The sequence below is a fragment of the Mastomys coucha genome, unplaced genomic scaffold (assembly GCF_008632895.1).
Source record: "Mastomys coucha isolate ucsf_1 unplaced genomic scaffold, UCSF_Mcou_1 pScaffold20, whole genome shotgun sequence".
Lineage (NCBI taxonomy): Eukaryota > Metazoa > Chordata > Mammalia > Rodentia > Muridae > Mastomys > Mastomys coucha.
In genome coordinates, this window is record NW_022196903.1 from 133,775,912 (window position 1) to 133,787,091 (window position 11,180).

General features: G+C 40.7%; 1 protein-coding gene across 9 annotated transcripts in view; it reads left to right on the top strand.

The window, feature by feature from the left end:
* The window catches only part of Pik3c2g (phosphatidylinositol-4-phosphate 3-kinase catalytic subunit type 2 gamma), a 337,297-nt gene that overhangs the window by 244,529 nt on the left and 81,588 nt on the right, over positions 1-11,180 (top strand). The window lies entirely within an intron of this gene.

Consider the following 11,180-nt stretch of genomic DNA (forward strand, 5'->3'; position numbering starts at 1 on the left):
TGATATAGCATTGATCCTATATGTGTCAACTTTACTCATATATAAAGCATACATTTTTGGAGGGGGCATGTGATCTTACTTTCAATCTTCCTTAACCATGAGACTTTAGGCAACTAATATATCACCCATGAAACTTTGATATTCGGCACTCACTAATCTTTCCTCCCATGATTCTGCAGAATAAGCTATTTTTTTTATGTTCTATGTATTGCTTAATTATATATTATATTGCATAATTTCATCTTAACTAATACATTGGTTGGCTACATCAACCCCCCTGGAGTAAAGCAGCGGAGGAGGCAGATTACAACTTTCCAGTTCCTAAGAATGTCATAACGGGGAATCCGCTCTATTTCAGGTAAAGTGCAATTGAAACACCCAGCTACACTAACTACCCAGGAGACATTTAATAGCTAACACCTAAGGTAGTGCATCTTATGTGTTGGAAGTTCTTTTCTTAACCTCATTATCATAAAACCCTGTGAAGTAGTAAAATTTCTAACCTCATATTTAAACTAGTAAAGCAAAACCCAAGAGAAATAAGACAATTGTCAAGAGACACAGCCAACAGGAGGCACAGCCGTGGCATGGGTAGAGATGATGCCCTAGAATGTGGAGGACCAAACTCCTGGTTGTCGGGAGGCTCAAGGTCATCTCTTCTACAAGCAGGTTCTCAGGTACCTGTAACTTCATACTCCAGGTCATGGTTTAATCAAGATGTCCTTCAGCTGTTCATACACACAGATCCTCACATCTGAATTCCTTGAACCTCAGCAGAAGGTTGAAACTCCTCTCCAAAAGTAGGCTCCTGAGCATTCCTTGGATATGTTTGTGCCAAGTCTGCTGTAATTGTTGCCTTTAGAGGCCTGTGTAGGATTCCTCGGCACTGGCTTCCCAGCAGTCTTTACCTTTTTGGCTCATTTTTGGCTCATTCCCACATGAAATGGTGTCTCTTTACTTCTCAGAAAAGCCTCAAGAGTCCCACTGGATTTTTAACCCTAAGGTTTTATTTTCATACCTCTATATTTTTAGATCTGATTTGTCTACTCAGGTCTTCTGCAGGTCCTGTGGCCAGGATCAATAACTCAAGGACATTTCCTACTCCACATTCCATTGGACACAAAAAAGAAGTGGCTAGAGAAGGCCAAGACAGTGTGATCGTTTGCACTTGTGATTCCTCACAATTCAAAACTATTTCTTGTGATCTATGACCTACTATTTGCATGTGTTGAATTTCTGAAATATAGAATATGTCTTCTTTAAACCCTTAAGCAATGAATAGAGTAGGTTTTTAAAACTCTAGGTCAATTATAGGTGATAATGAAACTTAAGCAGAGCATTTAGGATTTAAATTTAAAAGGTTATAAATTACATATACTTTTTTACAGCCATCTTTGAGTACCTAAAAGATTCTTCTTGGTCCAGAATTTCCCAAAGATAGCAAGACCCAAAGATGTTCAAGTCCCTTATACAACAGCATGGTATATGTCCACGACCTACAGCATCCTCCTAATTTCCTCAGTCTCTAGATTTATTTAAATTAATACAATGGAAATAGTATATAATCTGCTGTATTACTCAGAAACTTATGGTAAGAGGGCTATGTCTGGCCATGTTCTGTACAGACAAAATTATTTTCACAATATGTTTAGCTCTTGGTCAGTTGAACTTGTAGCTATGGAGGTTATAGATAGAGATATTTGAGTGTACCTTTTTGTAGAACCTGTATTTCCTCTTTAACTGTGTTCTCTAACATCACAGAGATTTCAGAACTTAAAAACGAAATGCTTATTCATTGGAAAAGAAGCAAGTTCTGTATGAACCTATCATAGATATTTGGTGCCTGGGTGAAGGTCATTAAATCTAGCACACACACACACACACACACACACACACACACACACACACACAGAGAGAGAGAGAGAGAGAGAGAGAGAGAGAGAGAGAGAGAGTCTTATTAATTCTGTATTGTGTTTGAGATACATACATATAGTATCCATGTTTACATTATTTTATTCTCTTCCTTTGTTCTGGGCTTATCAAAGCATTGTGCTGTTGCTGATTCTGAAGTAATTACTAAGTTACAGATAAAAATAACACAAGGGGATCCACCTACTCACGGTCACCCAGATCACAGCAGGGGGTTGTGAGTGAGGGCTGAGTCATGTAAGATGTTCTGCTCTGGTCACCCTGAGTTCCCAATGCTTCCTACACTGTTAGCATCAGGAGGCTCCCCTCTCAACCCTGTCTGAGACTTGAAAGACAGAACTGGCTCCTTCTGTCTGAACATACTGAGCACAGATAGCTTCCCTACCCCTGGGTGTGTGCTCGCTGATTACAAGTAACAGAGGATGTTGCATGCTGGGAGGCACTGAATATTAATGTGTAATTAATGATATAGAGAGGAAAAGGAAGAATAAAACGGGCCTGCTGGCCATGAGGGTTTTTCACATCACTGCCAAGGCGCTTTCTTCCCTAACTCCCTTCTACTTCTTGAGGCTGAGTATAGCTGAGGGAAATAAATTATGAAAGTATCATGACTCAGGCTCCTGCAAATTGATGCTTTCATGGGAAATCTCTGTGAGGCCCACTGATAGGGAGGCAAGGGAAACCATCCATGAAAATCCTGTTGCCATGGTTTATTTCAGAAGTTTCGATCACTCTCAGCCCTCTGGTTAGCCGTCTTTAGAAGCAGACGCCTTCTCCAGACAGATAGGAATGGTCTGGATAGGACTGACTGTCCACTTCCCACTGTCCACCTTGGACCTTCCACCTCTGACCATCCATCTCTGACTGACCACCTCCCCTCCCACATCTGCTCAGTGCTTTTCACATCATCCAATCCCCTCTCCTAAGGTTAGAGGAGGAACTGTCCCTGAATACCCAGATATCTTTTTGGCCTGCTATATGGATTCTATGACTCAGATACCATACAGTCTACCATTCTCCAGCGAAAAGCTAACTTGAGTCAATGTAAAACTAGTCTCAACTGGAAACAAACCTGATTTGTTTATCTTGCCCCACTCCCAGTGTCCTGGTGTTCTGGTATAAGTTCCAGAGGCATCTGATTCCCTTACCTACTTGTCGTTGCTGGGTATGCGCCTTCATATGAGTTTTTGCAGAGCTTGTTGCCTGTCTTAAGTACTGTTATGGGCATCTTTGTCAAAGAACAGCCCAGAGACATTTTTCTTAAGTTTGCCCTTTGGAGAACAACCTCAGGAAGGACCATTGTGTACAAGAAATGTGATGGTGCCTGTAAAGATGACTCTGAAGAAAACACAAATGTTGGCAGCCTCTAAAGAGGGAGGGTGCACTTGAACTCACATATCAAAGACAGCAGCCTCAGCAGCCTCAGTCCCCTGAGCTAGGACTGCAGACGTAATGCAGAGAATCCTGTGTGCCTCCCCTTTCCCGACGTAATGCAGAGAACCCTGTGCTCCCCCTTTCCCTTTAAGTCTTATAACCAAATAACAAGACAAGACTTCATGGCCAAAACGATTCAAACCTAGTCCCATGCCCTCCAGAACTGAGCAAAAGAATATTGTATGATATAGATTCCTGGGTTACTTTATCATTACATTAAATTTTTATTTGGTGTCTTATGAATTCCCATCTTGGGAACTGTTTTACTCCACAAATAAGAGTCAACATCTTCATTTTCTTAGCTTATCTGCCGACACCTACAGAGTTGGATGCTCACAAGGAACAAACAGAACTTTGAGAGAGTAACAACCGAGGCATATAACTTTCCTTAAAGCCAGAAAACAAATTCAGACAGTGGCCTCAGAATTTCTTCTTCCATTGTGAACGGCCTTCGTGGCTTTTTCATCTAATTGTAACTCACGTCATATCAATTTTCGGAGCCACTGTTTATTTTTCAGGGATTTTTACCTGCCAGTAGAACAGCTTTTATTATGTGTGTTCTGCCTACTGAGTGCCAGCCACACTCAGTATGATGTGTGAAAGCTTAGTTGCTACTCTAGATTTCTGCAACAGGAACGTTTTTGACAATATCCCCAATTTGCCTGAGTATCAAGTCAGGATAAACTTAGCTGTTGAGTAATAAAAAGTGGTGTTTGAAATTTTCTGGAATACTATGAAACTCAATGTAGAATGCATTGGAAAAATATAATGCAATCACTAAAGGGACCCAAAATCACAGGTGACAAAAGGAGTGTCCCAGATGACAGTGGCTTACAGTGGCTATCACCTACATAACCAGTCTGTGCTTCAGGGGACGGGCAACAGACATCCTGGGCCTGTGTCATTCGCACAGAGGCTCATTCTAGAGACTTACAGACAGCATGAAAATAACTTACCAACTTCAAATACATCTTTTCACTTCTTAAGGACTTGTATAACTTCCATTAAAATGCCGTCTATTGCTGCTGAGTCCTCTCCACTGTGACATGGTGTATCTTCCCATTGTGCTTAATTTCAATGTCATCATTAAAGTGACTGCCACTGAGGGTGTGGTTCAATGCTGTCCTGTGACTGGTATGCTACTCAGCAATTGGAGGAGGCTGCCACCCACCCCCTGGGTTCTCCACTCTATTTACTCAGATCTGACCAGTTTATACAAGGCATCTCCATGAGAAAGTAGACTACTAAGCTTCTCCTAGCCGACGCGAAGACATCTGAGATTCTTGTCTATGTTCAGTTGGGAGCCTTTGTGACATTTCCTCGTGACTCGTCACCTCTGTGGCTTTCATTCTCAAGATCTGGAACCTCAATCTGCAAAACAGCAAAGATATTTAAGAAGATTTTCCACGTCTGCTGGGAGACAGTGTCTTCTATAGGTGACAGGGATAGCTGTAGACTGGAGACCTCAGCGATGTGCTTGCCTAAACCTGACTGACACAACGCGAGAACACCAACTGGCATGCTCATGTGCATGGGAGCGTTCTCAGAAGCTTTTCCTAGAGGAGACTGTGGCGACTAATGGTTACTAAAGAGAAAAAAAAAGTCAGTCTTCTTCAGGTGTCAGTCCTGGTAGATTATACAGTTCCAAGCAGTTATCGCTGAACACCTATAAGCAACACTGATAGTGATAAACTCAGATACACATATATGTGTGTGTGTGTATACTATATGTGTGTGTCTCTGTGTGTATGTCTGTGTGTTTGTATGTATGTATATGTATATGATGTAGACATATATGTATGTATGCCACAATAATAAGTATAAAAGAATAAAAGGCCATGAACTTGGAAAGAAATGGGGCTTTGGGAGAAAGAACTAGAATAGGGTGAGTGACATAAACATAGACCTAACTCATATATGAAAATCTCAAAAAAATAAAGTTAGAAGATTTTTAAATTAGGTTCTAAATGACAGAGGGGGAGTAAGAAGTAAGAGCAGGAGGAAGAGGAAGAGAAGAGGGAGAAAGGGAAGGAGGAGGAAGAGAAGAAAGAGAAAGAGGAGGAGGAGGAAGAGAAGAAGGAGAAAGAGGAGGAAGAGAAGAGGGAGAAAGAGAAGGAGGAGGAGCCAGCTGCTGCAGCTGCCACCCTAGCTACTCTAAACCTCCTGGGATAGCATTCTTACATGGAACTTGAAAGAGTTCACCAAGACTCAGACTCCACCAGACTAACAATTTGCACAATTGATTCCCCTTGTTCCTTTCCATATGTATGGATCTACCTTTTGGACTCACATGGATTATTATTTCCTTATTTATGTGGTAGTATGGGGGTGCACACTAATGGACCACTTCCAATGATTTGTGTCACCCCTGAAAATACCATGCTTTAATCACCAAACATACTCCATAGACACTAGAACTCGGGCTCCTAAAGCCATCAGGAATGGTGTTAAGCTTGTGAGCTCAGCAGCGAACAAAGCTGACTTTTATTTAACAGGTGCTTCTTGCAGGGTACAACTATGTCCAGTAATATGGAACAGAAACGCTGTGTGTGGCTCCCACTGTCCTGACATGTCAGACAAATGTAGATGCCCTTTAGCTTCAGTGTCTCCAGATTAGTGTAAAAAGCCTCGTAAGGAAAGTGTCCGCATGCTTACAGCCATGCTTCCCAGGCCGTGTTGGCACCCTGTCAAGACCAGAAGAGCGAACATGGCATACCCTATTTAATGCAAAGGGTAAAACACAAAACATAACATTTTGGTTTCATATATACACAAATGCATTGCATACATGTGAAATCCATTATCAGGAGTTCTCCTTGCAACATCTTAATGTTGAGGTTTCAAAAATAAACATGGTCCAAGCAAACAGGAAGCAGAAGCAGGAGGATGAGCAGATCAAGGCCAGCCTGAGCTATGGCAAGACACCTTGTCAATAAAATGCATAGAAAGTTGTCTTTTATTAGGCACACAGAATGTATTCAAAAAGATTATTTGTTAAATACGTTTTAATTTCTCTCTCCCTCTCTCTCTCTTTCTCTCTCTCTCCTCTATGTGTGTGTGTGTGTGTGTGTGTGTTTGCCTGAGTGTATGCATATGTACCATGTGTGTACAGATGCCAGAAGACTGTGTCGGATTCCCTAAACTGTAGTTACAAGCTGTTGGGAATGATTGGACTTATTTTCTGGAAACAAACCCAGGCCCTCTGCGAAAATACCCATCTCTCTTAACTCCTGGTCCCATTGAATACATTTTTAAATAGCACACTTTGTTTAAAATATGTGCTTAGATATTTTGACACATAAATGTGTAATAAAATGGGAATTGTGTGGTGGCATGCCTTATAAACAACAGCGTAAAAAGTGCTAGCCCAATATTTCAGTTGCAAATTGAATGCTGGATTATTTTTTCCTAGTAAAGTCATGCCACGCCCATTGGTCATTCCCCTGAATTGCGGAGTGACTCAAAAACCTGGACAGTCAAAACCCCAACATAAAAACAAAAGAATCATACTGTGCTCATTACACATGTCAGAATCCTTGCACTGAAACTGAGTCTCCAATTTAAATGAAGGACAAATGTGGTTTTGGTGAGTTTGAGTCATATGTAACTCTCCTGTTTATAAATGATAAAATTACAATGTCAATAGAAACATAAAGAATACCTCTTATAAAGTCTTCATACACAATCTTTAGAAAAAGTATTTCCCTGAGTAAACTGGCCCAGATAACATATATTCTATCAGGCCACTGAAGCATAAAAACAATTTAAACTGTGAAAATAAATATACTCATGTAGAAAGAAGTTCCTGTAAGCTTGCTTAAGGGGTTTCCCGTCACTTTGGTCCACATCCTGAAGATGAAACTCCCCAGTTGTCAGTCTGGCTTATATGAAGTGAAAAGGTTTTCCTCATACATGTAAATGTGAATTTACATGTATGTTATTTATTTATGAATTTATGTTATCTACACTGGGAGACAGTGACTCAATTGGTAAAGTACTTTCATCTAAGTATGAAGACCTGAGTTCCAAGCCACATCATCTGTGTAAAATCTGGGTGTGATGGTGTGCTTTATTCTGGGTGTGATGGTGTGCATTAATCTGGGTGTGATGGTGTGAATTAATCTGAGTATGATGGTGTGCATTTGAAATCCCAGCACCGTGGAGGCAGAGCTGGAAGGGCTTATGGGCCTGCTGGCAAGCTAGGCTCACCAAGTTGGTAAGCTCCAGGTTCACTAAGACTCAGTTACAAAGGCAGCGAGCAATTGAAGAAGATATCCAATGCTGGTCTCTGATCTTCACATACACAGATATGCATACACACATGCAGGTAAACCACATCCACATACAGATATGTATAATGCATGTATAACACATACACACATAACATGTATACATGTATATATATAGTATGCACATATAAAATATAATATTTAATTGTAAGAGAAATTTCCATTGTCCATGAAGTTACTGTCATGATCAGAGCTGGAGATTCAGACCCATGCTCACACATATTCCAAGGGTACCTTCAAAAGGTAGTTGTTTCTAAGGAGAAGCAATTAAACCATTGATATATAATACTAAGTGAAATTATACATTTACTGTGAAGTAGAACACAGAGCATGTACATTTTAGGTTCAAATTTATTGGGTATGGTGGCACATGCTCACAATCCAAGTATTCTAGAGGCTGAGGCAAGAGGACCTCAAGTTTGAGGCCAGTTTAGGTCAACCCGAATGAAAGCAACAATAAATCAAACAAAGACAACACTCGAAAAAACAGGATCTAAAGTTGAAGAAATTTTATGATTATTGATTTCTTCAGGTAGCTGGGAATATCTGTTAAATTTATTTTTCTGCCTACAGGCTATTTCTGAGTAAAAACCAAAGGCTGAACATCGTTCAGGCTTTACCATACCAGGGAATTTCACATTAAACCCCGTGGATTATTTTCCTTAGTAAGACAAACTCAAAAGTGTTTTTACCATTATAGAAAATTCATAAACAGAGAGAGGACTTAAGAATCACAGAAATATGAACGGGACTCTGCAGTTACAGCTTACATTATTTTTTGGTGGCATTGAACAGGCATTGGATTTCGATTTATCCACAGAGAAAATAATTTTACTGCCTTTCTAGAGGATGAGAAGCTCATCACGAGGCATTCAGCGAAGTACTTTGCAAAAGATGTAGAGTTCCCGAGGGCAAAGCTCTGATGGGTTGCAGAACCCGCGTGCCCCAGCGCACGGAGCAGGGTCTAACGCGGGACTTAGACATTCTTCATCAAGAGTGCCTCAGAGCTGAGATCCTTCTGGCTGTAGCTCTAGATCTTTAGTGTAAGAATACTGTGCATGAAGTTTAGAGACGCAGTTCAGTAGTAGCATGCATGACTCATGTGCATGAGGCCCCACTATTACCCAAGCAGAAAGGGTATTCTTCATACTCCTTGAACGATGTCAAGCCCTAGAGCTGTCCACTGAGCGTATAGGAGCTATCTGGCTACATCAGACCTCAAAGGCTGGAATCCTACTCCTGTCTAGTCAAACTCCCGGATGGATGATACTTAACAGCAACATGTGTAGTTATGAGTGACAGTTTGCCTCAAAACCCCAGGGCAAGGGGCTGATATATGAATAGTTAAGAGTCGTTGCTGCCCTTCCAGTGTACACGGAGTTCTCTTTCCAGGAGTTCAGTTTCCAGGACCCAGATCTGGTGACTCACAACTACCTCCGAGTCCAGCTCCCGGTGATCTGGCACCCTCTTCTGTACTCCAAGGGAACCTGCATACATGAGGCACACACATTAAAAACAAATGCTCACAGGGCTAAGATTTTTAACCCTCGAAGCAATGTAAGCAGAGCATCTCTACAGGTGGGATTTTGCAAAGTGAGTGCATCAGAACGTAATATGGAGGATTCGTGGTCACTGTTTTATGAGATCTGAGAACATAGCATTACTCTCTAGAGCTTCCCTCCCAGCATACCAAAGGGCTCAGTAAGCATTTGTTCATTGATGAACCAATGAAGGAGTGGAAAATACTTATAAATAATAACCAGTAATGTACTCATACTGTTATATTATTTTCCCGTCTTTTGAGTCCGTGCTCTGTATTACAGCACATATTCGTGGATTTATAGGATCCAAGAGCATTATCAAAAATCATAAACAATGTGAAAAAGAGTAATGGGGATCAGTGCTGCATTTAAATGATTTTAGCAAAGTTTATGTCTAATAGTGAGAGGATTTGAGACTTAGTCAAAAAGAAGCAAAGACTAGAAAAAGATAAATGGGTCTGAAGTTTTCTAAAGTCAGGGGAAATTATTAAGCATGGTTGGAATATGTTGTTAGCATTGTGGTCCTGGTGGATTGGTTGTGATGGGGGTATTGTATGATAACGTTAATGCATGCCAGCCCATGAATTTCATGCTTGATTGTATCTATTCATCTCACAAAACATTAGCAAGCTCATAATGAAAGGAAATGTAGATAAATATCATACTTCTGAAAGTGACAATTTATAAGCATTCCCACTGTCAAGGCAAAGAGGGAGCCTCCTCAGAGACGACAGAAAGCTCTGTGATAGCATTCTCCCAGCTGAACTGGGCAACAATTAAAACAATCCCAAGGGATTAACAAGAAAGTAATTTCAGGTAAGAGTTCAGACAAATGATTACAAAATAAATATTCAAACTCTGCTACTAAGCAATTAAACTAAAAGCCTATTTGTCACCTCAATAGAGAGGAGAAATTTAATAAAATCTAGAAGCAATTAGAAATTTGTACGTAGAAAGGAATGTCACTCATACACAGTGTAAAAGCCTACGGTGCATGCACACACACAAAATAAACAAAAAAAGCAAATCTTTAAAAGCAATGCCAGCAAAAGCTAGGAAACATAACAGGAACAGTGAACCTGCCGCTTGCCCCCTGTGTTAAGGGGACTACAGGGTTAATATTGTCAATCAAACCAGGGAAGAGAGAGCTGAGCCAGAGACTCTAGCGAACTTCAGTGCTGCTCTTAAAGCGGATAAATAGGAGCCATCATAAAATAAAATATGGAGGTTTTATGTTGAGAGATAATCAGGTTATTAGAATGCCAACTTTCTTCAGTACCAAAGAATATGCTTTCAAGCTCAGACCCCAAAATCATAACAATCAAAAGAGAAGAGACCACAGGGTGAAAAACAGCTCGTGTAAAGTACAGAAGCGTTGACTGCATTGCTAGACAGTACTGTTTTCTAAGACAAGTTGTAGAGAGAAATTAAAGTACAGAGAGATGAAATAAAAGTAGGCCATGGGTGTTGAGCCATAGTTTCCAAAGTTCTTTATGTAGAAGAGGAGGAGGGAAGGGTGCGTGTGTCATGGGGAGTCTTTGCCATTGCTACGTGACGTCATCTACAGAGTTCATGTTGGACAACCAAGCAAAGGCATTGCCAAAATTAACCTCACTGTCTTGTAAGTTTGTGACTTTATGTTGGGCTGCATGTGGGTGACAGTTTGCACATGCCGGGCTGGAGCTTTGAACTCTCCACACTGTCTAGGTTTACTGAACACATGTAGATATTTCAAATAATTGTGAGCTACAGTTGATTTCTTTTAAAATCATAATCTCTAAAGATAGAAAACAAAATGCATTTTATTGATTCTTTTTATTTACTTATTTTGTATATGTCAGGTCTGACTGTGTGTGTCTCTGTCTCCCTCAGTGTATGTGTCTCTTTCTGTGTCTCTCCCTCTCCCCTTCCCTGCTTCTCCCTCCTCTTTTCCCCAGTGCTGGGGTTACATATGTGATGCTGTCTGCCCAATCTCCCTCTCTCCCTC